This window comes from Rhipicephalus microplus, chromosome 3 (genome assembly GCF_043290135.1).
Source record: "Rhipicephalus microplus isolate Deutch F79 chromosome 3, USDA_Rmic, whole genome shotgun sequence".
Lineage (NCBI taxonomy): Eukaryota > Metazoa > Arthropoda > Arachnida > Ixodida > Ixodidae > Rhipicephalus > Rhipicephalus microplus.
The window spans coordinates 151,085,870-151,103,012 of record NC_134702.1 but is presented as its reverse complement, the minus strand read 5'-3'; the positions used below and the strand labels follow the sequence as shown (position 1 = coordinate 151,103,012).

At 47.2% G+C, this 17,143-nt stretch overlaps 1 long non-coding RNA gene across 1 annotated transcript in view; it reads left to right on the top strand.

The window, feature by feature from the left end:
- Nucleotides 1–21: 21 nt before the first annotated feature.
- LOC142803396 (uncharacterized) overlaps nt 22–17,143 on the top strand; it is a 37,528-nt gene continuing 20,406 nt past the window's right edge. Inside the window, exons 1-2 of the long non-coding RNA XR_012894092.1 lie at nt 22–121; nt 191–292. This is a non-coding gene — a long non-coding RNA (uncharacterized LOC142803396). The remainder of the gene's footprint in view (nt 122–190; nt 293–17,143) is intronic.

Genomic DNA, 17,143 nt, shown 5'->3' with positions numbered 1-17,143 from the left:
TTTTTTAGGTGTTCTGCATTACAGGCATTGCTCCAGCCAGTGCTGCAATGCAGAATGTCCTGCAGTTTAATGGTCTACTATGGCTGTTCATGGTACTTCCACCCTGGAGACTTCATTGAAGGTGCCGTATTATTGTCCAACCTCACATGGGTCATGTGAAGTGCTCTGAATATCTTGTTTCATTATGCAGGTAGTGTCAAGTATCCGGTAACAGTGACTGCTTAAGACCTGGGTGCTGCTATGATGGAGGAAGACATGAAGACAACAGCAGATCTTCAGCATAAAGTCAGAGGTGATGTCCCTGCTCTAAAAAAAATGCCATATCAATTTGATTCCCCGTATCAAGCGACAACGTGAACTCATGAATTGTTTTGACTAGTTGCTCTATGGTCGATAATTCCCGGCAGGGGCGTCTCCGCGAGCAGGCGTTTGGTGTGTAGTGACACCACCGACCCGAGCTAACAGGGGGGTTTCGACTACCTCCCGCGCGCAGCCGTGCATGGCTGAGCCGTGTCCGGGAAAAGGGGATCCTGGGGGTTGAGGTGACGCTGGGTGCTCGGATTTTTAAGGCCCTCTGGCAGAGGCAACACACCCCTTTGGCCCCTGCTTCACGTAGACGGCATCCCTGGGCTGAACCAGCCAGGAGAAATCGGTGGTTGCCTTTTCCTATCTACCCTCTCCTACCTTTTCCTTTCCTATCTTCTTTTCTTACTGTCCTGTCTTCTAATCCTTTCAGTTGCTTCCTAGTTTTCGTAGGTGGTCTGGGTTAACCTTGTGTTCTATATCCAGCCTTGGATATATTGTCGCAGTACAACGCGAATAAAACACAGGTACACATTGAGGCAACGAAAGCAGCGTGTTTTCAACAGCTGAGCCACAAGATCGTCTTCTTTGGTCTCGAGTGAAGCTAGAGACCCACTACCTCGTGTACACTAAATCCCCCATCATTGTTTTTGTCCACATGTAGACACGCGTCATTTGCCTCCCTCTCAGAGAGCATCGCCCCGATGCAAAGTCTATAAGGAAGTTTTTTTTTCACAAGAAAAGTCTCGCATCACTCGCTGACGTAAGGCTTTATGCGGACTATGTGGACGAGTTCAGGATGGTGCTGGTAACGCCTTGTACTATGCGAACTGTTGGGAACAACTTCGTAAGTGATGTCACTCAGTCTTCTCAGCACTAGGTACGGTCCAAAGTATCTTCTTAAGAGCTTTTCGAAAAGTCCTCGTTTCCGTACCGGCGTCCAAACCCATACTTTGTCGCCAGTTTGGTAGACGACTGTTCTGCGGTGAGCATTGTAACGGCCTGCATCATACTCTTGCTGCTGCCTGATGCGTAAACGTGCAAGTTGCCTAGCTTCTTCCGCGCGTTCGGTAAACGTGTCGGCATCCGGGACGATGTCGTCGCCTTCGTGCGGTAACATTGCATCTAACATGGTTCGTACTTGCCGTCCATAAACGAGGCTGAACGGTGTCATGCGGGTCGTTTCTTGCTTGGTTGTGTTGAATAGGAACGTTATGTATGGCAAGATTTGATCCCAATTTTTGTGTTTACCGTCTGCATACATTGAAAGCATGTCTTTAATGGTTTTGTTTAGACGCTCTGTCAGCCCGTTCTTTTACGGGTGGTAGGCGATGGTCTTACGATGCTTTGTTCCACTCAGCATCAAGACATGGTCCAAAAGAGCTGCCGTAAATGCGGCACCTCTGTCTGTGATTACGACGGTTGGTGCACCATGCCTCAGTACAATATTCTCAATGAAAAATCTTGCCACCTCCGCTGCTGTACCTCTCTGGATAGCCTTTGTCTCGGCATGACGGGTCAGATAATCTGTAACGACCATAACCCATCGGTTGCCTGCAGTAGAAGTAGGGAGTGGGCCCAAAATGTCCATGCCAATCTGGTGGAATGGAGTCATTGGGACCTGTACGGGTTGCAGGAGGCCAGCTGGTTTAGTTGGTGGTGACTTGCGTCGCTGGCAGTCGAGACAGGTACGGACGTGGTTCTTCACGGCTGTGGTTAGTCTTGGCCAGTAATACCTTTGCTGTACCCTAGCCAACGTTCTTGTGTAACCCAAGTGGCCAGAGGTAACCTCGTTGTGGCATGCTTTCAGTACTTCGGTGCGCAGGGCTCCTGGGATGACGAGTAGATAGGCGGATCCCGTCGACGAAAAGTTTCTTTTGTAGAGTACTCCGCCCCTTAAACAAAACGATGACAACACTCTTGCGAAAACTCTTGGCGTCTTCCCAGAACTGCCATCCAAGTAGGTAGTCAAGCAACTCAGCGTCGTCACGTTGTTGCTGCGCAATGGTGGTCGTGTCGAGGACACCGAGAAATGATGTTTTCTCCTTTTTGGGTAGGGTCGCCGGCTCAATGGGTGAACAGGACAAACAGTCGGCGTCGATATGCCGCTTCCGTGACTTATGTACGATTGCCTTATCGAATACCTGCAGCCTAAGACTCCAGTGCGCTAATCGGCCGGTAGGGTCTTTAAGATTTGTTAACCAAAACAGTGAGTGGTGATCGCTAATTACTTTGAAGGGGCGACTATATAAATATGGACGAAATTTTGTAACCGCCCATACCACGGCGAGACATTCCTTCTCAGTCGTGGAGTAATTAGCCTCTGCGCGTGTTAACGTTCTGCTTGCGTAAGTGATTACCCTTTCTGTACCTTCTTGCTGCTGCACAAGCACAGCTCCCAGACCAACATTGCTAGCATCAGTGTGAAGCATCGTAGGGGCTCTCGTCGATGTGGGCAAGGACTTGAGGTGTTTGTAGTCGCTGGCGAAGATCGTTAAAAGCAGCTTCCTCTTTGTTATTCCACTCAAAGGTGACGCCTTCTTTCGTGAGGCGAGTCAACGGTGATGCTATGCATGCGAAGTCTGCGATAAACTAACGATAATATGCACAGAGGCCGGGAAAGCGTCTGACAGCCTTTTTATCCATCGCCAAAGGGAACTGTTCTACGACTGCGATTTTTTTCAGGATCGGGACGAACACCTGCATAACTGACGACATGACCAAGATATCGCAGCTCTTCGTAGCAAAAGTGGCACTTCTCAGGCTTCAGCGTCAGACCCGCGAACTGTATTGCTCGTAAGACCACCTCAAGTCTCTCAAGGTGCTCGTCAAACGTTGCGGAGAACACTATGACGTCGTCCAGATATACTAAGCATGTTTTCCACTTTAACCCAGAAAGCACAGTGTCCATGAGTCTTTGAAAGGTAGCAGGCGCTGAGCACAAACCGAATGTAAAGACCTTAAATTCATACAACCCATGTGGTGTTACAAAAGCGGTCTTCTCGCGGTCTCTCGGGTCCACCTCGATTTGCCAATATCCACTCCGCAAATTCATTGAAGAGAAGTATCGAGCGTGTCGAAGTCTGTCGAGAGAGTCGTCTATACGCGGTAGTGGATATACGTCTTTCTTGTTCACCTGATTTAGCTTGCGGTAATCCACACAAAAGCGCAGGCTGCCGTTCTTTTTCTTAACGAGGACTGCAGGTGACGCCCAGGGGCTCTGTGAATGCTGAATGACGTCATCTTCAAGCATTCTGTCTACCTGCTGTTGTATCGCGTCACATTCTTTTGGAGCCACGCGATAAGTGTTTTGGTGAATAGGTCTCGCCGTTTCATCGGTAATTATTTGATGCCTGGTTAGAGGCATGCGGCCAACTTTTGATGTTGTCGAAAAGCAGTCTTAAAGTTTGGCCAGTAGCTCAAGGAGTCTGCGTCGATCGTCTTTCGACAAAGTAGTGCTAATGTCCAGAACAGGCGCTGAATCAAGATTTAGCGACTCATCGACTACCCCCAAGTAGCCTTCGGCATCTACGACATCGTCGAAATAAGCGATAGCCGTGCCTTTAGGAAGGTGCCGGCGCTCAGCATTGAAATTGGTCAGCAGCAAGTCCGTGCGTCCAGCAGCAACTCTGATGATACCTCGTGCGACGGAAATACCGTGGGTGAAGAGCAGCGAGCTTATTTGGTCTGCAACTCCTTCGGCGTCAAATTGAGCAGCGGCGGCCACCGAAACAAGCGTGCATGACCTAGGAGGGAGAACCACGTCGTCATCAGTAATACGCAGTTGGTTTGGTCGCGCCTCTGGAGAATTGGGTAAGCCTGAACTGTTGCAAAACGTAATAAAGCTCTCTGGTATGTTGATGACGGCGCCATATTCCTCATTAAATCCATGCCAAGAATTACATCTCTGCTGCATGCAGCGATAACGACGAACGACGCAGTAAAAGGAGAACCTCTGATGTCAACTCTTGCGGTATATCTTCCAGAGGGCATCAGTAACTGGCCCCCTGCTGTTCTTATGTGAGGGCCCGTCCACGGCGTCTTCACTTTTCTGAGGCTGTCGGCGAGGTCGTGACTGATAATAGAGAAGTGGGCACCAGTGTCAACTAAAGCTGTCACTTTTTGACCGTCAAGAAGAACACTAAGGTTGGCAGTCACAATTTCATCGTTTTCACGGCTTATCGGCTGTACGACGTCATGCTGTGGGGGCTTCTTGTCGTCATATTTATGGCCTGCAACCTTGCCTCCGGAGGTCGCCGTCCTCAGTTTCCCCGTCGCGAGCTAGGTCACCTTCTTGTATAAAGATCCGCGTATGTGCGGCGTTGCGACAAAGGCGAACGCGTGGGGAACGGAGAGCGGGATTGACGTCTCAGACTAGGAGGGCAAGTAGGAATTGCCTCCTCTGCAGTGGTACAGCCATTTTCAAAGTGAGAACGGGCTCCATAGAAAGGGGTGTCGCCACGGCGTGGTGTGTATTCGTCGTTGGTACGTCGACCGTCAAACCAAGGTCAATGAGGACGGAATGAATCACCTCGATGCCAGCAATGATGGGCAATATGGCCTGCACCTCCGCAGTGAAAGCATAGTGGACGTCTATCCACTGTGTGCCATCCATCAATTTTCCGGGTCGGTGGACGTCCGAGCATCTCCCCTGGCGTCGCTGCCCATGGGGTGGCTGTGGACGGCTGGTTGTATGACCGTAGCGTGGGTGGTTGATGCAGTGTCTGCTTTTGCAGTGGAGACCAAGGGACCATGAGCACCTGGTGGTAGTGCGTCGGCATAGCGTGTGGTGGACATCGAAGAGCGGTAGCGTAGCTCATAGGACGCTGCTGAGTATCCGGACCAGTCGTAGACAATGCTTGGTGAATTTCGTCGCGTACGATTTCAGCACACGTGATGGGATTTTCAGCAACCGGAGTCCGTAACCTCTGCAGTTCTTCGCGAACTATCTCCCTAATCAACTCTCGTAAGGAGGTCTGATTCTCAGACGTCATGGCGTTAGCGTTGATTGGGACATTGCAGGACATGCGGTCATATTGCCTGCAGGGTTGTTGAAGGGCCCACTCGATCGTCGTAGCTTTCTTAATGAAGTCAACCACGGTACTTGGAGGGTTGCGCAGTAGCCCGGCGAAAAGCTGTTCCTTGACACCGCGCATGAGGTAACTCAACTTTTTATCTTCCGTCATGTGCGGGTTAGCTCGATGAAAGAGACGAGTCATGTCCTCGGCAAACATTGCAATGGTTTCGTTGGGTTTTCGAACCCGTATCTTCAATAACTGCTGCGCACGGTCCCTTCTATCGACATTGGCGAAGGTATCGACGAACTTCTGTCGAAAGTCAGGCCAAGCTGACAAATTGCCTTCTCTATTTTCATACCAAGTACGAGCACCGTCGTCAAGGTAGAAATAGACGCGAGAAAGCTTTTCTTGTTCGACCACTGATTGACCTTGGCAACACGCTCGTAGTTGTCAAGCCAGTCCTGGACGTCTTCATGGGCACCGCCACTAAAGCGATCGGGAACGAGGGGTTGAAAGATGGTCACCTGAGATGGGAGTGTCGGAAAGCTGCCTTGGGGCACCTGTTGTGGGCTTCGTTGGCCATTGGTTGAGGTGTACGGTGCCTAGGAGGTTCTGGCGAGTGAGTGAGCTCTGGCGCAAGGCCTCGCAACCGTCGACTGGAGCGATGCACCGGAGTTGCTACCGGTGACAATGATTCTGGACTCGATGAACGGCTCCCAACGGGCGTGTGGAGCATCATACAAAGTTGCGGCCCAGCTCCTCCAGCAGTGTCGCGGTACAACGCAAATAAAACACGGGTACACCTGGAGGCAACGAAAGCAGCGTGTTTTCAACAGCTGAGCCACAAGATCGTCTTTTTCGGTCTCGAGTGAAGCTAGAGGCCCACTACCTCGTGTCCACTGAATCCCCCATCATTGTTTTCGTCCACATGTAGACACGCGTCAATATTATATTGGGTATAAGCAGCTATGTATAGCTGGCGTCTACATGTGTTACCCAAGTATTGTAGCGTCCCCTTGTTCGACTCGATGGTGGGTGACTACCATAGCTGCTGAATCATAAAACATTTCATGGCTACCTCCTTCCCTCCACTTTCTAATCGCTCTCTCAAAAGAGCACGCACCAAAGTGACATCGAGCTTTTTTTGCAACATACGAAGACAATTTCCCCCGGTATCATGTAATCCACAGCGAGCAAACGAACAAGCCAGTGAGAGGTGTCTCACCTTTCCTTGTTGCCAAATGCCTCCAAAAAAAAACTAGGACCAGGATATAAGATCAGTAAAATGCCAAGCGGAGATCTCCCTCTCGAGATATTTTGTAAGTTCCAACATGAGAAACATGCCAGCCTTGAGAAATTCGGAGATATCCTCATAACTGTGACAGCACACAAATCAATGAACATGGTTCATGGTGTAGCGACAGACAATGACCTGATTACACTGACTGAGGCAGAATTATTGGACGGATGGAAAAAGAAAAATGTGATTGATGTTAAGGAAATAAAGATACGCAGGGATAACAAAGAAATACCAACCAAGCACCTTATCCTTACATTCGACTCGAGCAGGCTTGCAGAACATATTGAAACAGTGTATAAGAAAGTTCGAGTCAGAGCGTACATACCTAATCCCAGACGATGTTTCTGGTGCCAGAGGTATGGCCAGGGATCTTTCAGTTGCCGAGAACGGCAAACATGTGCCAAATGTGGTGAGCATGAACACTCCTCGGATGATTGTAATAACACACCCCACTGTGCGAACTGCGATGGTGAACACCCTTCTTACTCCTGATCATGCCCTGCATGGAAAAAGAAAAAAGACATTATAACTTTCAAATTCATAAAAATGTATCGTTCAAGGAAGCGCGAAAGCGGTTCTCAATAGTACAGCACACTACATATGCCAGTGTGACAGGCGAGGGGACAGTGTCACAACGGCCAGTGGCTTCCGCTCAGACCTCACGCAGGGATGTAGCGGCTAGGCCACCCGCCCCCCAGGCAGATGCAGCACCTGCTGCTGCTCTGCCTTCAACTAAAAACCAACAGCCTAGTGGCTCAGTGGCCTCCAAGGCCTCGTCTCGCGAGCCAAGGCTGAAACAACAGTCTGCGCACACTATGCGTTCATCCAGCGTCCCCAGTGAGGCGATCGATACATTACCAATCACCTCGACACCGGTAACGTATAACAACGTATAACAGTTCCTCCAAAAGAGGGTCTGCCATGAAACAAGTCCTGATGTACAGAGTACTTCCCCCTCCTAGGTAATAATGGCTGCAGAGATCCTGCAGTGGAATGTTAAGAGGCCTTTTACATAACCTAGATGACGTGTGAGAAGTAATTAGCACCTTTAATCCTAAAGTACTCTGTATACAGGAAACACACCTACAGCCAAAAAACACAAGATTCTTACATCAATATGTGATTTTTCGTATGGACCGTAGCGACCCCCTTGCCGCCTTGTCAGATGGGGTAGCTATCATTGCAGTAAGGTCCATTGCAAGCAAGCAGTTACAACTTCAAACTTCTTTGTAGGCAGTGGCCATTCGAGCCATCTTGCTTAATAGAACCATAACTATCTGCTCTCTATATATTCCCCCGGATCAAGTGCTTAGCGGGGCTGATTTTGAAGGCCTAGGGTCTTAGAAGGCCAAAAATCGCAAAAAAATCGACTGTTTGAAGCTGACATTTTTGGAATCTGCACCTATTTTTGCACCTAGCTGAGAAGTTTCAAGCTTCTCCCGTCATTAGTTTTGGCGCAAAGTGAATTTATAACATCCTGTGAGATGAACGTAAGTGCAAATTGATGCTAAAATCGCGCTTTTTCCACGCCGAACTGTTGCCGTTACACACGAGCTATCGTGTTCATCTTGGTCTCGTTTGGAAGGGTCGTTTTTCGTCTTCAATTTCCCACCACCTCTGGCTCGTCTTGCTCATTGGTTTTTCAACAAAAACGCATCATCAAAAAGCACTAGCACGCGATTCTATTGGCTGCTTGGGGCACGGGACAAAACCTAAGCATCCGATTGGCCAAGCGGCGTTTCCGGCGTCTGCTTCACCATCGTGACGCACACGGACATGCGCCATTTTGTTATGGTGCTACTGACTGCCTGCGGCAGTAAAGAAGTTCCGTGATACAGTAATTTGTGAAGCGGGTGTGGCGATTGTTTGTTTGCTGTGAACTTCAGAATGAGCCTCGCTATGGCACAGGACAACGAGGATAACAAACTCGCCGCGGTCAACGGCGGTCGCAGAGTCACTGGTATAGGCCTAACTCACGTATGATCCCGTTGGTTGCCGACAACCCTACTGTGTTGCAGCCTCATCAGTTAGAGGACGGCAGGTAAAAAGCAAAAGTGAAGCTACAAAAGATATCAATCTTTGTAGTGATGGAACGGAAGTGCAGTCTTATCGCTGAACGCGCCGATGCCGCAGTTCCCCCCGCCCGACGAAAGGACCTTGAACTGCGCGAATGGTCATCAGCATAGAGTAAGCGCCACGTCGACGAAGAACAGAAAGTCAATCCGTTCGCGGTAAACGTGCTCGCCGCCCGCGCAATAGAGGCTACTGGCAACGACTAGACTGCTTTTAATGATGTGTTCGCAACGTTGTCGTGGTCTCAGCTCGAAAATGTGGCAGTCTTGCATGAAAAAGGAAACCAACCCCTCGGCACTCGTGTAGCCTCGAAATTGATGAGCGAGGGAGCAAGTTTGGTTCGCCACATTTACAAGTAACTCGATCTGGACGAGCTGGAAAACATCGCCCTGTTATACGACGGATCGTGGATGAAGCGCGCACATTCGTCGCACATCGCCGTCAGTAGAGTCGCCAAACTGATAAGCGGCCTTGCGGCAGACGAGCACACGGTGACAACTCGCTACAGGACTAGAAAAAACAACAAACTCATGCACACAATCAGTCATATTACATTCCTGGTGCATAATAACTGACAAAGTATGTGTGCCATGATATTTTTCACTCTGAACGGCGAAACAAAGTTTTAGCACCATTATTCTCGAAGCAGAGATTTTGACCACTTTCTTTCGCTTGTTCGGTAAAAGTCGACCTAGGGCAGCTAGAGCTGTAATTGTTTTTGCACTAGTAGCTAAATGTGCACAAAAAATAATGCCGAGAGACTATATTTAAAGGGCAGCTTCATTTCTTTTAATTTATTATAAAAATTTTTGTTTTTGGTTACATGCTATGAACTTTATTGTGCTGTAATTCGAAAAGTACTCGTTCAATTATCAATCATCTTGCAGCATTGCATTCGTTAAGCTTTCTAATATCCATATATATGTTAATGACTATGTAATTCTAAGTACATACATTGTTACGTTTAAAAATGTTAGAATTCTTTGTTTTTTGATTTATCAAAATGGCAATTTTGTACACCCTGCATAAAAATTTCTGCAATATATCGGAAACTATTACAGATAGCAAAAATTTTTTTTTTTGCAGCATGAAGCTACATGTTCTGAGCACACAACATAGGAAGCAGATTTTGATTACTCTTGATGCAAGTTTTTAAATTAGTCTTTTGTGTGACCACACAATGGCCACATTCAGAGCTATGAACTTACTTAGTGTACTGTAAAGTAATAGTGTACTGTGAAGTAAAAAATAATCACCCAATCAAAAAAGTGCTTCCTATGTTGTGTAGCTTGTGCTTTCTAGTGTTGATCCCTATGCCATTTGTAAATTTTGGACTGGTGGTTACTTTTCTATTGTGGTAGGCACAATAGATATTGTTATCCTAATTAAATAAACAACTAATGAAGCTATAGAAAAAATAACTACATATTTAGAATCTGAAGAACAAACTGAGTAAGCATGCCAACTTTTGTCACATTTAGTTCAAAAATAAACGAGAGAGTTCTAAAGCCCTTGTCCGTCCTTAACCAGCTCCCAGAGCCATTTATTTTAACTGGCGATTTCAATGCACACAACTCACTCTGGGGAGACTCTCGATGTGATGCACGGGGCCGCTTGATAAAGCTGTATCTCTTGAACTCTGGCTCATGCCTTCTCACAAAAAACAACCAACATATTACAGCACCACACACAACACTTATTCTGCGATAGACCTAACAATCTTCTCAGCCACTCTTTTACCCTGTCTAGATTGGGAGGTTGTTCAAAACCCCTACGGCAGTGACCACTTCCCTATCTGCCTCAAGACCACAGAGGAATTGTCTGTACCACATAACCCTCAGTGTAAATTAGCATGTGCAGATTGGCAAAAGTTATCTCGTATAACTTGTATACCTAGGAATGCTTTAATGAATTTGACATAAACGATGCTATTGCACATTTTACCACTTTTATAGTTGATGCTGCACTAGAGTGTATTCCCATGACAAACGGGGCCAAAAGAAAAAAGCGTGTTCCATGGTGGAATGACCAGTGCAAAAATGCGTGGAAAAAGCAAAATAAGGCATGGCGTTTGCTACGCCAACATTCGACGGCAGAAAATCTTGAAAACTTTAAACAAGTAAAATCCGTGGGCAGGCGCACTCATCGTAGTGCTAAAAGAGATAGCTGGGTGAACTGTCTCACTCGAGCATCAACTCATACACACAAGAAGTAAAAGTGTGAAATAGGTTAAAAAAATTATCCGATAAGCAGTTCCACGCTCTACCTTTTGTTGACAAGCAGGGCAACAGCCTTGAAGACCAGGCAAATGCACTTTGTAAACATTTCGAGCTTGTGTCTAGCTCTTCAAACTACTCAGCAAGTCTCCGTAAATACAAGGAAATAGCAGAAAAGAAACCACTGAACTGTAAGTCCAATAGAAATGAACAGTACAATCGTCTCTTTGGCATGGCTGAGTTTATGGCTTTCTTGAACACTTGTCGCAACTCTTCTCTGGGAGCCGATAAGATCATGTACACAATGTTAAAGAATCTACATCCCGATGCGCAAGTGGTGCTTTTGAGTCTCTACAACAAGATCTGGACCGCGGGGTGTATTCCTTTAGCATGGAAAAAGGCTATCGTAATCCCCATCCTGAAACAGGGCAAAGAACCATTTCGTGTAGCAAGTTACCGACCTATAGCCCTGACAAGCTGTCTTTGTAAGCTATGCGAAAAGGTGATAAACCGCCGGCTTTTGTACTTTCTAAACTAGTGAACTTCTTGATATGTATCACTGTTGTTTCAGACAGGGCCGCTCCACAACCGACCATCTAGTGCATATTGAGGCCTACATTCGGGATGCCTTCATCCACAAGCAATTTTTCCTCTCTGTGTTTCTTGATATGGAGAAGGCACATGACACTACTTGGCGATTTGGAATCTTGCGAGACCTCTCAGAATTTGGTATTCGAGGCAACATGTTAAGCGCAATAGAAAGCTACCTATGTGATCGCACCTTCCGCGTCAGAATAGGCAATGCCCTGTCTAAGTCATTCATCCAAGAGACTGGTGTACTGTAGGGCGGAGTACTAAGCTGTACCCTTTCCATAGTAAAAAGGACCTCTCTAAGGTCATTCATTCTAAGAAACATGTTTTATTCAGTCTACAGTGATGATGTTTTGATAGGCTTTAGATCCTGTAATATTGCAGTATGTGAGCGGCAGATACAGTTAGTTCTCAATAAGCTGTCGACCTGGGCCAATGAGAATGGGTCCAAATTAAACCCTCAGAAAAGCTCCTGCATTCTTTTATGAAGAAAGAGAGGCCTAATTCGTCCCCCTGATGTTTATATACAAGGGCACTACATTCCCTTGAACAAAGAACAAAAATTTTTTGGTGTGATCTTAGACTCAAAGCTGACTTTTATATCCCACATAAAATACCTGAATGTCTTAAAACAATGAATATTCTTAAAATACAATCACACGCGACATGGGGCAGTGATAGAGAATGCCTTGTAAAACTTTACAAAAGCCTCATACGCACACGCTTAGACTATAGCTCTGTGACTTACCGTTCTGCCGCTCCAAGGCCTTTGAAAATGCTCGATCCAGTACATAATCTCGGTATCCGGCTGGCAACTGCAGCATTCAGGACAAGTACAGTAGAGAGCCTTTATCTACAATGTGACGAATGGTCGCTTCACTTGCAAAGGTCATATTTAAGCTTTATGTACTTTTTTAAAATACTATCCGATCCACAGCATCCCACTTACGCCACTCTAAATTATGTGAGCTCATCCACGCTGTATGCACACCGACCTGCAGTGCAGCAGGCGTTCTCATTACGGGTGAGAAACCTAAGTGAAGAAATGAATGCCCCCCTTCAGCATGTTTTACGGCCCCCTGCGAGGCTTTTTGCCACCATGGCAGTCGCAGGTATTAGCGTGTGACACGTCTTTTGTGGAGGTAACTAAGCACGCCTCAGAAATACACATACAAATGCACTACCGAGAACTAAAATCTTAAGTACTAATGCTCTGAATTTTTCACAGACGCATCAAAATCCAAGGCCGGCGTGTCCTATGCCCCTGTGGGCCCGTTGTTCTCAGAATGCTAGAGGTTGCACCCACAGACGAGTATTTTTACAGCTGAGGCATGTGCACTCCTTTCTGCTGTTAGGTATATTTATAGTATGAAGCACCAGAAGGCGGTTATCTATACAGACTTGCTCAGTGTTGTCAAAGCTTTGAAATCACTAAAAACAGACAAAAATCCAATTCTTGTCAAAGTCTTTACAGCTCTGTGCAAAGCGTATCTACAGTGCAGTCCACTTATAACGATATCGAGAAAACCTAAAAATATGATCGTTATAACCGGTGATCGTTATATCTGGACTGCCGCCAAAAAATCGTCGCCGGACGTACCTTTTGTAGCTCCAGGCTTCATTTCGCTATTTTCACCAATTAATAAATATTGTAGATAGTAGGATGTCAAAAACAAGACTTTATTTCTTACTCCGAAGAACGCATCACGGGTTCGGCACGCTGAAGTAGTCCGAAATCTGAAGTTGCTTCCGCGGAAGCTTCAGCTTCACAACCGCGGTGCGCATAGCTTCCAGCTGCTGCGAAAACTCTGGCGGCATTCCTTTGATGTGCATAAAGTCAATCAGGGAGTCGATAGACATCAGTGCACCTTGCGTCGTCATCGACGGGGTCGTAGAGGCGCTGTCAACCTCCTCATCACTACTGTCGCTGCCGTCGCACAACGCCGCCGCCTGTCGCGACAACACATCCGTGACGATTGCCTCGTCGGTGAGTTCATCGCAGAACGAAGCAGCACTGTCTGCCGTCAGGAAGTCCTCAACCGACGCGACACACCCGCTAGTATCTGCATCAACAGTAGCGACGTGCTCCCAGAGCTCCGTCAGATCCGCAGTTTCCGTGCCGGTCTCGCTGTCGCTATCGCTAGACGAGGGAGGCTGGTCCTGGCGCACAAAGCCTGCCTTCCTGAAGCAGTTCTGAAAGGTGGTCTGCCTCACCTCGTACCACGCGCCGTAAACGAAGCGCACGGCCTTTAGAAGGCTAATCTTCAGATCAGGGGCATCAGAGGGCCCGCCTGCATTGCCCGACGTACCGGGAGCCGAGCGGTCAATCGTTAACACGAGCCACTCGAGCATGCGTCGCCGGTACAACGCTTTAAAGTTAGCAATCACGCCGGCGTCTAGCGGTTGCAAGCCTGCCGTCGTATTCGGCGGCAGGAACATCAATTCAATTGATGTCAGCTTCGGGCTCACGTTGTGTGCGCTACAGTTATCAAGCAGCAACACCACCTTCCGCCCCTGACTTTCGATGACACTGTCCATCTCGAGCAGCCACTCCTCGAACAAGACACGGGTCATCCAGGCCTTCTTGTTGCTCCTATAGCGGACCCGGATGTGCTGATTCCTGAAGCACACAGGCTTCTTGGATCGCCCGATCACGAAGGGCTTGAGCCGATGGCTCCCATCCATATTCACGCAAAGTAATACGGTTACCCTAACCTTGGAGTGCTTACCGCCGGGACACCGATCGCCCTTCAAAGCATGCGTCTTCGATGGTGTCATTTGAAAGAAAAGGGCAGTCTCATCACAGTTGTAAATGTCTCTGGCTGAGAAGCGCTCCATCAATAGTACGGGCAGGTTGGTCTGGAGCCACTGCTGCTTCACCTCTGAATCGAGAGAGGCCGCTTCTCCCACCACGTTCTTGTACACAATGCCGTGCCGCTCTTTAAATCTTTGTATCCAGCTGCCGCCGGGTTCGAAATTTAGCCGACCAAGCAGAAAGGCCAAGTTTTTCACCTTTGTGGCAAGTATTGGCCCACTAATCGGCACATTCTGGGCACGGATCGACAAGAACCACTGGTAGAGTGCCTCTTCGACGTCTGCATACAAGGGCTCCCGAACTCTCTTCTGCTCGTCGGCATGGCCACTGGTTCCAGCCTTCAAAAGGGCGGTGCTTCCGGCTTCGAGGATGGTCGAGATCGTCGACTGGGCGAGCTCGTATTTTTTTACGAGGGCGCTCACTTTAAAACCGCGTCGCGAATCCTGCAAAATATTCGACTTTGTCTCAAGCGACACGGCCTTTCGCTTCGTCGGCGCCATAGAGGGTTGTCTCTGCTCCGCTCTAGACGTTGCTCGCGCGATCGCTGAGGAAGAGAGACTGACCGACGGCGGGGTGGGAGCAGTGGGAGGAAGAAAGCACAGCCAGAGATACACAGCCGGAATGCCAACGAGGCCCCGCCCCGATGCCGCCGCGGCGCTTTGCTTTTCGCATTTTTTTTTTTAATTCTCTCAGCCTCTCCGCGGTCGACGCGCGGCGAGGCGCAAAACGTGACACAGCTCGCGCCATCTGTAGCGCGTCGCGCCAACTCGCGATGCTCTCCTCGGCTTTTTGAATGGCCGGGACGCGCTGCCGGCGCTGTGCTGCAGTGGCGGCAGCACGCTAACTTTTCGTCTTGTCTCGGCATAGTTCGTTTCAGAGGAACTTATCAATTTAAATGTTACGATTATTCTGAATGAAACATGCCGTCCACGGCAAACTTTTCATCGTTGTATCCGATATGCGGTGGATAACATATCGTTATATATGGTTTTTTTCCCCATAGCCCCAATGCATAAAATGAGACTGTTAAGTCGACCCATCGTTATAACCGATATATCGTTATATGTGGTATCGTTATAAGTGAACTCCACTGTAGCAGAACAACATGTTATATGCTGGGTTTCTGGCCATAAGGGCATTGAAGGCAATGTGCTTGTTGACAAAATGGCTACTACTATAAGAACGGAATCTAGAAACCTTTTTATAGGTCTTCCTGCCTTATATATTAAAACATTTGTGCATAGAAAGGTGAGGGACTACTGGCAGCGATTGTGGGATACTAGGGCTTCGAACAAACTTCACCTAATCAAACCAAAGATAGGGAAATGGCCTCCTTGTAGTAAAGTGCGAGCCATTGAGGTCACGCTCTGCAGACTTGGAGTAGGCCATACATACGATACGCACACCTATCTGCTCCTTAGCAATGATCTTCCTATCTGTGGTGAATGTGGCGAGACACTAACAGTCCTTTACACATTATTGGAATGCCGAAGACTTGACACACTAAGAAGAAAGTACTTTCCCCTGGCGTATAAACAGAATATACCACTACACCCAGTGCTATTCCTTGGCCCCTTATTCAGCATAGGCTCGATTTTAGGCTTTTTAAATGAAGCTCAAACATTGCATGTTATTGCCCCCAAAGTTCCATAACTCAGCCTCTCAGGAGAGGCTGCTGCTGCAGTAGGTTTAACAGGCGCATGTCCCCAAGCCCTTGAGGTCAAGCTAGGGACCTGTTGAGGCAGTAGTGCCATTTTCATGAAACACCATTGCAATTTTTAATCTTGTGTCAACTAATTTTAATCCATTTTAATCTCTTACCACTTTGAAATGTAGCTCATTGGCCACCCCAGTAAACGAACCAAACTTCCACTTGTTGTATATATCTTTTTTAGGCCTTTTTACAGCCACGATATCATTTCCACGTTGTTACTCATGATTCATCGACATCCCAACATAAATTGACATGGTGCTCTTTGGCCAGCCTGAAGCCCTGCGCCACAAAACACCATTACATCTTCATCATGGTCGATAATTTTTTTCTAAATCCGTGCTGTGATGGCGATAGCACGCTATTTTTCTCAAGAAATGTGGTAATATAATGTCTCACTATGTGTTCCAATAGCTTACATGATGTACAAGTTGAGAAAATAGGCTTGTAGTTCGTTACATTGAGACGATCCCCTTTCTTAAACGCCAAACTGCATGTGCCGTATGCCAATCATCAGGAACGAAAGAATTTTCGGAGAGGCAAAAACACTTGTTAAAATGTTCGTAATGGGTTCGGCATACCTATGCAAGAATATGTTAGGGATATTATCTGCACCAGCTGACGATCTAGTTTCAAGGTTCAGCAGCAAATAAAAATATACCCCCTCAGAAGTTATGAAATCGGAAGACATTCCCGGAAGAACATTTTTATGTGGTGATTCATGCTGGAGAGCAGAAAATACGGAGCTGAAGTATTTGTTAAAATGATGAGTGACACTTGATGCATCATTTACGATGAAACCATCAATGGTTATTAGACTGGGTGCAGCATTAGTTTGTTTTAAGTATCGGCAGAATTTTTTAGGACTCTTTGTCAAGAAATCAGGCAACGAATGAGTGAAATACCTAAATTTGGCGTCAGAGAGTTAGTTTTGAAGAGAGGTTAACGTTTGAGATATTACACTCACGGGTTTTTATGTTTTTTGGCTCACTTTAGCCTAAGGTGTAGATGAATGCTTTCTATTGTCATCCATGGGTTGTTTTTATTAGTGCGAACATATTTGGAGGGGACAAACCTTTCAATGCAATAATGAATAGTGTCTTTCATAGCATCACA